General features: G+C 49.5%; 1 protein-coding gene across 3 annotated transcripts in view; it reads left to right on the top strand.

Annotated features, from left to right (window-relative positions):
* The window catches only part of SMOC2 (SPARC related modular calcium binding 2), a 160,911-nt gene that overhangs the window by 31,829 nt on the left and 115,265 nt on the right, over positions 1–13,817 (top strand). The gene's annotated exons all lie outside the window — the stretch shown is intronic.

Here is a 13,817-nt window from a genome sequence, read left to right as displayed (position 1 = left end):
GGTGGGGTGCTCCTGCCCTCCTCCTGCCCCACCGTATTGCAGATGCTGACACACATGGTTGGAGGAAAGAGGTTTCAGATTTTAAAACTTGCTGAGACCTGAGAAATCCTCTCGTGCCCCAGTTTTGTTTTTATTTATTTATTTTTGAGAGGAGCACACAAGTGGGGAGGGGGGGGCAGAGGAGGGGAGGGGCGTAGACTCCATGCCCAGCCTTGACCTCCTCACCCTGAGGTCATGACCTGAGCTGAAACCAAGAGTCGGGCTCTCAGCCAACTGAGGCCCCGTGTCCCCTGCTTCAGTGCCCTTTGCTGTGGCCACGCACCCACGCAGCCAGGCCCGAGGGCTCTGGGGTTTGCACTCCCTGCTCACACTGCAATGGGACGTGCGTCTGCTTGGGTGTGTCTATGGATCACTTAAACAGGGCAGGGAATGTGCTTCCCCCATAGAGGGTGACCCTGTGTAACTTGGTGGGGGGTCACTCCTGACAACGGGCAATGCCTCTGGGTCATCGGCTAGATGTCATGGTGGGTCAGCCTAGGTCACCACAAGTATTTCTCCTACCGGGCCCTCCCTGTCCTGTCTCCGAGCAGGGCAGTGCTGGTGGTCTGGGTCCAGCTGAGGCTGGACGGGCTGGATGAGCAAAGCCAGACACACACGAGGCTGAATGGGGAGCTGACCTCAACACACTCACCACGTACTTTATGTTTGTGAGATTGTGGATTCAAGACAGTTTCCCGAGCACATGAGGACCGGCTTGCCAGTCAAGGGCAAGAAGGACCCCAGGGTGTGGGGTCAGGGAGGCCAGAAATCCTTCTGTGCGACACCTGCTGGAGTCAGGCCGCACGTGTGTCTGAATGGTAATGATAATGGTTATTCCTACTAACGAAGTAGTTCATGAAAGCTTAAACCAAAACAGTGTTTGGGTAGTGGAGTTAAGACGTCCGCACCTGTGAGCCGTAGGGATGTTCTCATCTTACGGGACAGGGACACAGAACAGCCAGGTGAGTTTACGGGACTGGGATTTCACTTGGCTGTTTCCAGAGAGCTACTGCCCTGCTGGCCCTATCAGCAGGACTGACACCGGTGGGCATGGACTGCGGAAGTTTATGAGCCTGGGGATGGTGAGCTGTGTTGTTCGGTGTCGTTGGTCTTTTCTGGAGCAAATCTTGGTGCTTCTGAGTGTGCGGCGATCACAAAGTGGCCATTGGAGGACCAGACGCTCATCCCAGGGCCCCTGTTCTTCAGGGAGCCCTGTCCTCACTATTTTTTATTTTTTATTATTTTTTTAATAATAAATTTATTTTTTATTGGTGTTCAGAAGCCAGTCTTCTAATTTATTGATTTCCTTTAATTAATTTCTTTGTATTTTAGTTCATTTTAATATCAAATTTGCCTCTGGAATTACCGATAAATTTATTTAAAAAGAATAAGGTCTCCTCCATCTTTTACTTGTGCATGAAGAATGGCAGGTTGTATTTGAAGGGGGATTCCTGGGATCCCTGGGTGGCGCAGCGGTTTGGCGCCTGCCTTTGGCCCAGGGCGCGATCCTGGAGACTCGGGATCGAATCCCACGTCAGGCTCCCAGTGCATGGAGCCTGCTTCTCCCTCTGCCTGTGTCTCTGCCTCTCTCTCTCACTGTGTGCCTATCATAAATAAATAAAATAAAAAAAAAATTAAGATCTTTCCTTCTTAAAAAAAAAAATGAAGGGGGATTCCTTGTGGAGGCAAAAAAAAAAAAAAACAAAAACAAAAACCCAAAAAACAAACAAAAAAACGCCCTCTGTATCTCGAGTGGAAATGCACACTGTGTCTAGAATGGAAGTTTAGCTTGCCATCACAGGGGGATCCTGGTGGCCTGGACCCCATCCTCTTGGAGATATGCTGTGCACACAGGTGTGGAGTTTCTTTGGCTCATGCTTTCATCTTTTCCTACGTCTACTTCTCTCCCAGTCCTGGTGGGTTTTAGAGCCAGACCGTCCCAGAGGCTGGAAGAAAGCACCACTAGTGTCCACCCACGCCTGCCTGTGTCCACCTATGCCCACCTGTATGCACACTGATGCCTGGTCGTCACAGCTGCTGCTGCTTGATGTGCGGCACTGGAGGCCGGCCAGTTTCCTCCTCAGTGACAATCCAAGGCCGGAGGGGAGATGGTAAGGCCAGAGAGGCTGCGTGAGCACCCGAGGGACCAGGAGATGGTGGGGACATCATTTTTTTTTAAGATTTTATTTATTTATTCATGAGAGAGAGAGAGAGAGAGAGAGACAGACAGACAGACACAGGCAGAGAGAGAACAGACTCCATGCAGAGAGCCTCATGTGGGACTTGATCCCAGGACTCCAGGATCATGCCCTGGGCTGAAGGCAGGTGCTAAACCACTGAGCCACCCAGGGATCCCTGGTGGGGACATCATTACAGAGCAGCGTCACTTTAGCTCGATAGGCTCCTCTCTTGGTTCTGGGAGGCCACAGGTCGGCCACACATTGATGTGCACGCACGTGGTGGACTGGTCTCCCCCTGGGATAGCCTTCTACCCGCGTGGCTCTCACGCACCAGCACGGCTGCCTGCACAGGGAGGGCCTGTCTCCGCTCCCCACATGCGAGGCCTGGCTTCCACAGGAAGAAATTCGGTTTCACCAGACACGTTTTCTGGAGTCTTTCATAAACTGTTGGGAAGGTACTTTCCAAGGACAACCTTGAAAATTGAAATAAAGACAAAACCAAAATATTTGGATGCTCGGAAGTGACCTCTGTGAAGGACGCTGGCTGCAGCCTTGATCTTTATTGGCAGAAGTTTGTTAAAAACCCAGATCCCATGACTTTTTGCAAGATATTGTGTAGCTTTGCACAGTGGCGGCGGCAAATGTTTTATGAACAGTACCCAACTCTAACATATCTGACGACCTTCCAGAGCCAAGGACAGCTTCAGGAAATGACATTCAAAGTATGAAGATATCTTCAGGATGGATGCCACTGTGATAATATTTGGCTCCCCAATAGTATCATCACCGAAAATTATATTAGTTTGGTATAATAATATCAAAATTTTATTTTATTTTTTTTCCATTCCTACACCCTATGTCTTTTGATTGGAGCTCTTAGTTTATTTACATTGAGAGTGATTTTTGATAGATAGGAATTTAGTGCCATTTTGTTACTTGTTTTGTCATTGTTTCTGGAGATATTTCTCTATTCCTTTCTAGTCTTTGTCACTTTTGGTCTTTCCTTCCCACTTACAGAGTCCCCTATATTATTTCTTGCATCTCTGGTTTATTTTTTATTTTTTATTTTTTTTAATAATAAATTTATTTTTTATTGGTGTTCAATAAGGGAACCCTCTTGCACTGTTGGTGGGAATGTGAACTGGTGCAGCCACTCTGGAAAACTGTGTGGAGGTTCCTCAAAGAGTTAAAAATAGAACTGCCCTAGGACCCAGCAATTGCACTGCTGGGGATTTACCCCAAAGATTCAGATGCAATGAAACGCTGGGACACCTGCACCCCGATGTTTCTAGCAGCAATGTCCACAATAGCCAAACTGTGGAGGAGCCTCGGTGTCCATCGAAAGATGAATGGATAAAGAAGATGTGGTCTATGTATACAATGGAATATTACTCAGCCATTAGAAACGACAAATACCCACCATTTGCTTCAAAGTGGATGGAACTGGAGGGTATTATGCTGAGTGAAGTAAGTCAATCGGAGAAGGACAAACATTATATGTTCTCATTCATTTGTGGCATATAAATAATAGTGAAAGGGAATAGAAGGGAAGGGAGAAGAAATGGGTAGGAAATATCAGAAAGGGAGACAGAACATGAGAGACTCCTAACTCTGGGAAACGAACTAGGGGTGGTGGAAGGGGAGGAGGGCGGGCAGTGGGGGTGACTGGGTGACGGGCACTGAGGGGGGCACTTGACGGGATGAGCACTGGGTGTTATTCTGTATGTTGGCAAAATTTTAGGTAAATTACACGCTCGTTACTTAATTTAATTTTTTTTAAGATTTTTAAATTTATTTATTCATGAAAGACACAGAGAGAGAGAGAGAGAGAGAGAGGCAGAGACACAGGCAGAGGGAGAAGCAGGCTCCATGCAGGGAGCCTGATGTGGGACTTGATCCCGGGTCTCCAGGATCACACCCTGGGCTGGGCCAAAGGCAGGTGCCAAACCGCTGAGCCACCCAAGGATCCCCTGGTTACTTAATTTCAGATGAGCAAGTTGACAATGCAGATATATTTTGTTTTCAAAGAAGTGTATAAATCCTGGTTTTCTTTCCCCAGTTCAATGGCAGCTGAGAAAACCTATATTCCATTGGCCATGTGTCCTAGTTAAGTGCCTTTGTTATTGAGCTCCTCACCAGTTTTTGTCGTCCGGGGTTATTTGACGTGAACGCCTAATGGAGTCACCCTTCAGAAACCATAACTGGACTTCGTGCCACGGCCACTTCTGTGAGCTTCGCAGCTCAACGACCATGGCTTCAGAGTGCTGTGATTCTGAGGCTATTGGATCAATCCAAAATTAAAGTGTGTCTCTGTTTCCATGATAAACCTCCCTGTTTTCTGGATTTGACATCATTCCAAGCGCATTGGTCCAGATCTTGGCGGGATTGTTAAATAGTCATACCAGATGCTGTTCAGAGTAGCTTTGCCTCTTAGGCAGTCCAGTGGATTTACTCTTGACGTGATGGTGGCATCTGGGGCTCGAAGCTGGACCTGTGGAGCGGGCCCTGTGGCAGTCCTGTCTTCACCCTGATTAGAAAGCTTTCAGGGGTAGAAGAGTCTTCTCTTCCTCCCTCTCCTATTTTTCTGGATGTAACACCTGGCATCTTTCTACAGAGATAGAACCCGTCAAAATCTTTTTTGGATAAATGAACCTTCACTAGAAATATTTGCTGGACTCATCATCACTGCCAAGAAGATGGGAACAACTTGATAAGGATGTTGGAACTTTGCAGTGCGTCTGACTTGGGATGTGGCTCATTTTCTGGGACACGGAGCCCCGGCCCTTGGAGCAGACATGATCTGAGGGTGCAGCTCTCCCTATGGGGCTGTTCTGTGCTTCTTCCCCCAAAGCCAGCACAGCCCCTGGCAGGAGCCGCACCAACCAGGGTGCAGCTGCAGATTCGCCCCCGGCCCCTGGGGCTCCCAGGTCTCTGGGAGTCGGCTGTGTCAGCTGGCCCAGCTGAATCAGAGCATTGGTTCCTAACCCCCAAGTTCCCAGGCTGATCAGCTGGGGTGTGTCCGAGGATGTGGGGAGCCTGTGTGTGGATGTGGACTCGCCTCCTGGCAGGGATTCATTCTCTAGATGAGTCATGGAATTAGGGACTCTGCACACCAGGGAACACCCTCCTCCCCACCCTCGAGACTCCGTGCATCCCCCAACCGGAGGCAGTAGCGTCTGGGAGACCCACGATGGCAAGTCCCCTTCATCCATGACCTCACATGTGCAGCGCTGACTGGTGTTAACCCAGGGCCGCCTGTGCCAATTCCAGTCAATGCTGCGAGGCTTATTTCCAGAGTCCTGACACTTTTCTTGGAAAAATCCAAATTGTTCTGTGTCTCTTCAGGACATTAAGTTTCTCCATAAAATGGGATGATGTGTATGTGATGCTTCGAGTGCCTCATGGAGACAGAAGGTGCCTGGTGGGCAGCGACCTGGCTGTCCCTCGTTCCACACCACTCGCTGCTCTGGCTTTCTAGCTGCAACACTGAAATGCTGGTGACATCCCTACAAACCTCTCTATCCCCTCTGCACAAATCTCTCTTCCCTGAAAGTAAGGCATTTCCTTTCTCTGTAATTAAGGTTGTGAATTTTGACATATTTTTTTTTCAAAAGAAGCTTCTTTTCTCAGCATTTTGGATTTGTTTCATTATTGATAGAGCCACAGAATTCATTTTTATTTGTGCTTTTGCAACGGTTCTAAAAATTGGACTTTAGGGAGGTAGATGAGGGATTGACATCACATCTGTGCAGGTTAGAGCACAGAGCTGGTCCTGCCTGCGTTAGCACCTGGGGAAGGTGGTTTGGGGATGGTGTTGGATGAAGGGTGCAGATTAGAGCAGAGACCCAGTTCTGCCTGTGTTAGCACCTGGGGGAGGGTGATACAGACGCCCTAGCAAGAGGTGTCAGATGATAGATCACAGAAGCAGCCAGCACTTAGCGAATATGGGGCTTCCAGAACCGTTTCCACCTATCTCAGAGATTGTACTTATGCATTTCAATAATGATGATAATTTTGCGTGGTGGCATGACTGCATTAGAGGTTTCAGATGCTACATTTCAAAGAACTGTGAAGAGAATTCCCTTGGAGGATCCCATGCCGTGGCTATCTCGTAACATAAACCAAGACTGTTAAAAAATGTGAGGAATCTGTTTTAATGTGTAAACCAAGGTGAGAAGGGCAATAAGCCACGTTCCCCATCTGATGATGCCAGACATGAGCCAGCACAGAATGCCCTTCCAGGCAGGAGATGAAAGGAGGAGAAGGTGTTGGGAAGGTAAACAGAAGGTCCGCTCTGTGGCCAATCCTCCAGCCCCTCTTCTGTGCATCCTCCTGGAGATTCTTTAAGAAAATTGGTCCTGTGTTTCAGGTGAATACTTTAGCCCTGGAGTCAAGACCTAGAGAAAGACGACCCAGCCCTGGCACCCTTGGGCAAGGACCCTGCCATGCATGCCTACAGTGGAGAGTAGGGGCCTGGGTCCAGAGTCCTTGGTTTGGTTCTAGTGGTGTCACAGACTAGTTGGGTGACCTCCTCTGGGACTCTCTGTCAGTCATAGGAGGTACCTGTGCATGGTGTCCTCTGAGGACCTTGGTCTCTTCATCTGTGCTCTTGAGAGCTTCCCACCTAGCTTCCAGGCCCTGACAGGATTCCATCTGCACTTGGTCCCTGGCACATGAGCAAAGGGCATTTGGTTCTCTTCTTCACAGAGAAGGGACTCAGATGTGTCCAGTTTCTTTAACCTTGGGGGTGATAGTGTATTGGTTGGTGGAGATGAGTATGGAGAGATGAAGGTCTTCTCTTGTGCCCTCTCGTCCTCCAGGGATTCCCCTCTGCTTGTCCCCCATTGAGCATGCACCTCCCTCGGTGGTGAGTGGAGCAGGATTCTTACTGTTTGGCACACAAGAGGGCTGCCCCAGGGACACCCCATTGTCCGGCTCATTCACATGGCAAATCCTTGTTAGAACCTGCTTCGTGCACAGACTTGTCAGGAACACTCTACAGGAACCAGAGCCTTGGCTGTCTCCAGCCCTGTGACCCTTGCTAGCAGGAAGCATCCCTACTTTCAGAATCTCTGTTGGGCCCACATCTTGTCCGAGAAAGGGCGAGATCACGAACACAGGGGCAAGTATGAGGATTCGGTGCAGCAGGGAACACAGATGGCATTTCAGATACCGTGTGGGTCTCCCTGGAGTTTAGACATGGATGCAGAACTGGGCCCTGTTTGGTCTTCATTCGTAGAGCAGAGTCCCTGACCCTCATGTGAGGTATTTGCTCTCTAACACTTAAAGAATGCAAACACGGCCGTAAGCATCCGTGAGGCTTCCTGGCCCCCCCGCTCCTCACTCCAGCTTCTGGGGCGCAGCGGTCATCTCACATGACAGCGGTCATCTCTCATGACAGTGTGAGCAGGTCGTTTCCAGCAGGGCTTGTCTCCTGGTTCCCGCTCCCCCCTTGTGATGGCTGCAGCAGCAGGAGTGGTCTGTCCCCTGAGGTCTGGCCAGTAAGCAAATGGTCTGGTATCTCAGCGTTTGGATGCCTTTCCCCTGCTTCCCAGGTTACTCAAGTATTCTCTAACATGTATTTTAGTGCAATTTGTTCTAAGTGCTTCGAAATGAGCAGGAGCCTCAAAAAAGAAACTCCGGCTGAATGCCTTGGAAAAATGTCATTTTATCAACGAAACACATTTGGTCTTCTAAGGAAAACCAGGACGCACAGAGAAACAGCAGTAATCACTGCCTCTTAGGTGCCTCAGGAAACGTGGGGCCACTGGGGAAGTCACGAATCACTTAGAGTCCCCCTGGGAGCACAGAGGCCTGGCTGTTGCAGACAGCACCTGCTGCTGCCACCTGGCCCGGTGCCGGCAGAGCTGGTGGTGGACACCTCTGTCAGCAGCGCTGCATGATGCCGGGCCAGGGGTCCCACGTGTTCAAACGCCCTGTTTATTAGACACGGAATTCCTGCCTTCTGCCCCAGGCCTGTGAATCAGAGTCTCTGGGTGGCGGGGAGGCCAGGGGTCTGCTTGGTGAGCCAGCTGCCCAGCTGACGGCGGTGCTGCCAATGCAGAGCTGCGGTGATCCCGGTGTTTAGGAAGTGGAGTCCAGCCAGGGATTAATCCCTTATATTCTTATTCTCAGACACTTCTGATATAAAGCGTTTCATCCTGTTCACTGAGAATTGCTGTCCAGGGAGAATGTTTGTCTTTGGTGCCACCCAAGGGCAGAGCTGCCGTCTGAGCTTTTCCGTGCCTCGGTCCGGAGATGCCCGGAATGCCCGGCAAACAAGGCGTGTGCCACAGAGGGGGGTGGAGAGACTGCGGGTGTGCAGAGAGCACGCTGCTTGTTCCAACGCGGTCACAGCAGGGCGCGCCGAGCGTGCCTTCCTCCCTGAGTCTATGGTCTGCCCGCGGCCTCAGCCCTCTCTCGTTCCTGCGTCCCCAAATCACTGTGTTCACACCTTCTCTTTCCTCTGCTGTCTGCCCTTGTCATTCCGTAGTGACTTCCACAGAGTTAGCTATACAAGCATTTACTGAGCACCAACTGTAGACCAGACACTCTGTGGGGTGGCCAAGGCCGTGTGGATGAACGTGTGTCCTCTTTAGCCTGTAAGGGTGTTGGTCCCATGGGCTCCGAACAGTTGGTTGCATGTCCACTATAATGGGCTCCTATGTGCCAGCCTTGCACTATTTCATGAGGGCGTGGTCCCAGAAAAACTCATTTGGCATGTTCCTTGATTTTTCCTGAGAATTCTGAATTCTGGCTGAGAAACTGTCACTTAAACTAATGGCAATAGTGCCCAAGATCCAGTGAACCCTCTGTAAATGCTTTTATATGACTGAAAGTCCTGTGAGACCCCCAGGTAGGAGTATGACACCTAAGACTAGAAATTCAGTTCCATGTAGTCTTCTATAGGGTATTAAAGTCAAAATCTGCCACGTGCAGACAAGTCAAGTCTGATATTTGGGAGTAATGAGGAATGTTGACTAATGTGATTTTGTGTGTGTGTGTGTGTGTGTGTGTGTGTGTGTGTGTGTGTGTGCCAAAGTTCCTTCTTGCGTTAGGGTAATACCGTCTGCATGATTTTTTTTTTTTTCTGTTAAGAAAGATTTTATGATAACCAAGTTCTCACTGAATGTCAAGTTAACATGATTCTGGAACAATTAATAACCCAAGAGATTTCTTGGCTTGGCTCCAAGAAGTGCTAACAAGAAGCAAAAATACAAGAAAATAAATATTGAAAATAGGGTTGATGTGGAAGCAGGTGAGGAAAACAAATAAATAGGACATGTTTGGAGAAAGGGGAAGAGACAGGCACAGCAGGCGGTCCAGCAGAGCTCATGCCCATCCTCAGTTGTGGGCTGGAACTTAAACCTCACCATCAGAAGGAGATGTCCATAGAGGAGCTAGAAGAATTTCAGGAACAATGGGTCAGGGGGCCAAAAGCCAGCAAGGAGTCTATAATAACAGTTATAGAAAGTCTTCCGTCCATGCCAACGGTGAAGGCAGTGCAAATAAATAGAAAAATAGCAGTTTCTGTGCTCCTGCTTTCATCATATTGGGTCTGGACTGTGTGCTTCCATGTCACTCCTGACCATGAGAAGCATCCAGAACCTGTATACCTGAGCGTCTCATCAAAATTGTCCAGACTGTGTCCTGGAGGCTTTCCAGCCCTGAGAGCTCTGTCTTGGATCCCCACACAAAGTGGACAATCCTCCTGGGGTTTGGTACTCAGGGGCTTTGCACCAGCCCCTGCATCACCCCATCCCACACCTGTTGCCCCCCATCAGTTAGGTCCTCTTGTCATAGGCATCCACTCAGCATTGACTGTGAGAGGAGGGCTGACCCTTCATTTTCTTCCTGCATGATCCTTGAAAAACCTGCTACTTCTTCCTGACCTGGTGACCATGGGTGGTCCCAGATAGTGTGGATCATGGGTGGTCCCAAATGACCTGGCTATCATCTGTGGTCCCAGATGACTTGGTACTGATCATCTGTGGTCCTAGATGACCTGGAGGTGATCATCTGTAGTCTTAGATGACCTGGTGGTGATCATCTGTGGTCTCAGATGGTGGGGTGATCATGAATGGTCCCAGATGACCTGGTGGTGATCATCTGTGGTCTCAGATGATGTGGTGGTGATTATCTGTGGTCCCAGATGGTGGGGTGATCATGAATGGTCCCAGATGACCTGGTGGTGATCATCTGTGGTCCGAGATTTTCTGCCCCCAAAATTGTAAGCTCTACAAGAGCAGGCCCTCTTTTGAATCCCACCATTCTTTAGACCGGAGGAGGCAGAGAGCAGTCGCTCAATAATTAATGATTTTATTTAAAGCTGGATCTGACTCGGTTTATATTGCCTCTAGCGCGTGAGTGAGTGAGTGTGACAGCAGTCTCTCTGGGAGAAGCACCCTGCAGCAAGTACCCAGCTGGCTTCACTCTACCCTATAAGTGCAGTTGTAGACGTGACAACAAGATCTCCACATTGGCATCATGGATTTCGGGTCTCGGACTCACTAAAAAGGCAGGGAACTCTGTCCTGGAATCTGAGGAAGCTCAGAGCTTGAAGTGGCGATGTTGTGACTTAGAACACACTTGTGTTTGTGAACACGCTCATACCTGTCCTTCACTGGCTTCCAAAATTACTCCGTCTTATGCCCCGGTGGGGGTGCATGCTTCGCCGATGCCCTTACTGTGCTCCTGCACCCCCAGTCCCCAGGGTGAGATTCGCCTACAGATTCAGCAAACATACTTGGAAGCTATACTCACTTTAGAGTGACCTCTGATTTAAAAAGTTCTTGCTTTTGTGAATCTTACAGCTGCAGAGCAATGTATTTCTTAATGCTATCCCATAGCATAAACAGTTAAAAAAAAAAGGCTTAAATCAACATCTCTGTGGGAAAATCCATCCACATGAGTATTTAAAGAGTGTTTGAACCCGTTTCTTCAGTATTTGGGTTTTGTTCTAACTCTCCCTCTGGCTCGCACCTTCGATTTAGTAAGCAAAATGTGGCCTGTGTTTGTGATCCATTTGCCTTGGACTTATCTATTTTCCATGCAGGACTCCATGGTGTCCAGACAGACACTGCTCGGGCACCCTCTGCCGCTTCCTCCTGCCACTGTCCTTGCACTTGGGCAAACAGTGCCGCTTTGTTAACATTAAAGACCTGGGGACCCCTGGAACTCTGAGGTCTTTCTTCATGTCACTCAATGTCTGATTTCCTTCTAATTTTGGCAAATTACCTTTTATCTTAACTAGTTTGAAGACCCTCAACCAAGTCCTTTTAACAAACAGTGAATTCTTTAAAATAGGGCTGTTTTATTTCCCTTTTACGGCCTTTGTTGGTTAAAGAATATAGCCTGGGTAAAAGCTCATTTTCCTCTGTGCACTGTCTCCTTGGAATGTAACTGCCATTAAAAGTGGGGAGGGGGAGAAACGTGCGTAGTAAAGTGTGTGTTCTCTTATTTCTGATAAAGAAAAGCTCCATTGTTAGTTCTACACCATTAAATTATCAAGAATTATGGTCGAATTCCAAATGCCTGAATGTTAGGCTTTCTTTCCTTCTTTTTTTTTTTTTATTGTAAGATGTAGAATCTGTCTCTTTGGAGAAAATGATAATTACAATGTCTTACTGTAAGTAATCTACATTTCCTAACTTAGGGTTTCAGAAGATGCAAATGGACCACCTCATACACATCACACTTTGTGGGATTTGGGTGACTTGTAGCTTTGCGCTGAAATGGGTGGGCGTGGCTGATGGGGCAGGACTGGTCCTGAGCACCTGACTCTCTCAGGTGGGCTCCTGCTTTCACAGGCTCTCTGTCTCCTGTCTCTGTCTGTCTTTGGTTTGTCTCTGTCTCTATCTCTCTGTCTCTGTCTCTCCATCTCTGTTTCTCTGTCTCTCTCTTGCATGATGCTCCACTGTTGGGCTGAGCTATGTGTTCTGAGAGGACGTCTATCAAAACTCCCCGGAACTTTCTGGGAGGAAAGAGGTAAGGGGAAAACTGGGCAACATTGGAAGTGACATTGCAGTGGGTGGACGCACCTCCTCAGGTACACTGTGCTGAAGTGTGGGCATCTCCCGGGAGCTGGGGAGCCCCCAGACCTGCACCTCTGTGGCTGGAAAGTTAAAACACACTTGGGGCAAAGTGAGAAAACCAGGCCTTAAAACTCTACAGAGACACATTCAATCAAACGTTCTTACGTGCTTGTGTGGCCCTTTTTTAAGTAAAAGAACAAAGTTTTGCACGACCGCGAGAAAGCAGCGATCTGTTTTCACTTGCCTCTCGGCTAAAGGCAGCACACATCATTGTAGCAAGAGAGCTTGTTCTCAGGAAACAATAGGGCATGCTGCTGGAGCAAGTTAGAACAGGGCGTCCCTGCCGTGTCCTGGGCCCCGCTGAGGGAAGACCCCGCTGCCTTCTGGGGCTGTCACCTGTCTTGTGGCCTGAGCCTTCGTCCAGACGTCAGGGACTCAGCCACCTTCCCCAGCCCCCCTGAGTTCTGGGATGTCCATGTCACACCTTCCTGGCGCCAGTGCCCTCGGCCCTTCCCTCCCAGGACCATGATTGGGGCCCTTCCTCCCTCCCTTGTGCTCTGTCTCAGCGGCAGCCCTGGGTCACCCTGGAAACAGTGCCAGCAAGGACCCCCCCAGAGCTTCACTGGGGGAGGTATGCTACCTGTTAAGGAATGGAGTATCTTAAATTTGAGAATTTCTTTTTTTTCTTGTACTGATGAGGGAAAAAGTGAATGAGGGTCCCTCAGCATCTGAACCCTGTTCCTACTTCTCCAGCTTGGACTCTAAGAGGGAACAAGCTGTTCTGAACACAGCTTCTCTACCTCATAAATATTACCGGGACTCAAAATGACAAGTAAACCTGTTCAGATACATGCTCAGTAGTCAGAGGGCCAACCACCACCACCACCGAGCGGTGCTCAGAAATAACGACAGCTCTCCTGCGCCTGGACGCCTCCGTTGGTGAAGCATCCGCCTTAGGCTCAGGTCATGATCTCAGGGTCTTGGGGTCGAGTCCCAACTGGGCTCCCTGCTCAGCAGAGAGTCTGCTTCTCCCTCTGCTGCTGCTACCCCTGCTCCTATTCTCTCTCTCTCTCTCTCTCAAATAAATAAAATCTTTGAAAAGAATAACCACAGCTCTCAGTTTCCTACTTTTTCCTTCCTTCCTTTCCTCTAATGAATTGCTAATGCTCCATAGATCAGAGAAAACACGCCCGTGGGGCAGGGGATACGCCAGTAGGCAAAGGCCCATGGAGATCCGTTTATCCCGGGGTACGGAGCCTCCCTGGGTGCTTCCTGACTCCACCTTCACGCTTGCTGCCCTGCCCGGCATGACGGGGGCTGCGCAGGTGTGAGGCTGGACGGTGTGCAGTGGGATTGTCCACCGAGTGCAGGTGTGGGGCGGGTGGGCCCTGGGAAGACCCTGCTGGCTCCGTGGTGGGGTCTGGGCATCGGGAGGGGCCGAGGCCAGGACAGGGACCCTGGAGCAGGCAGGGGGAGCACGGGCATCTCTGTGGGCTCCCTCGTGGTCCTGTGCTTGCACGTACCTGCCATACGGGGTGAGAACAGGCCCCCTGGCCTGTGTGTC

This window comes from Vulpes vulpes, chromosome 1, assembly GCF_048418805.1.
Source record: "Vulpes vulpes isolate BD-2025 chromosome 1, VulVul3, whole genome shotgun sequence".
Taxonomy (NCBI): domain Eukaryota; kingdom Metazoa; phylum Chordata; class Mammalia; order Carnivora; family Canidae; genus Vulpes; species Vulpes vulpes.
This window is presented reverse-complemented; position numbering and strand designations above follow the sequence as displayed.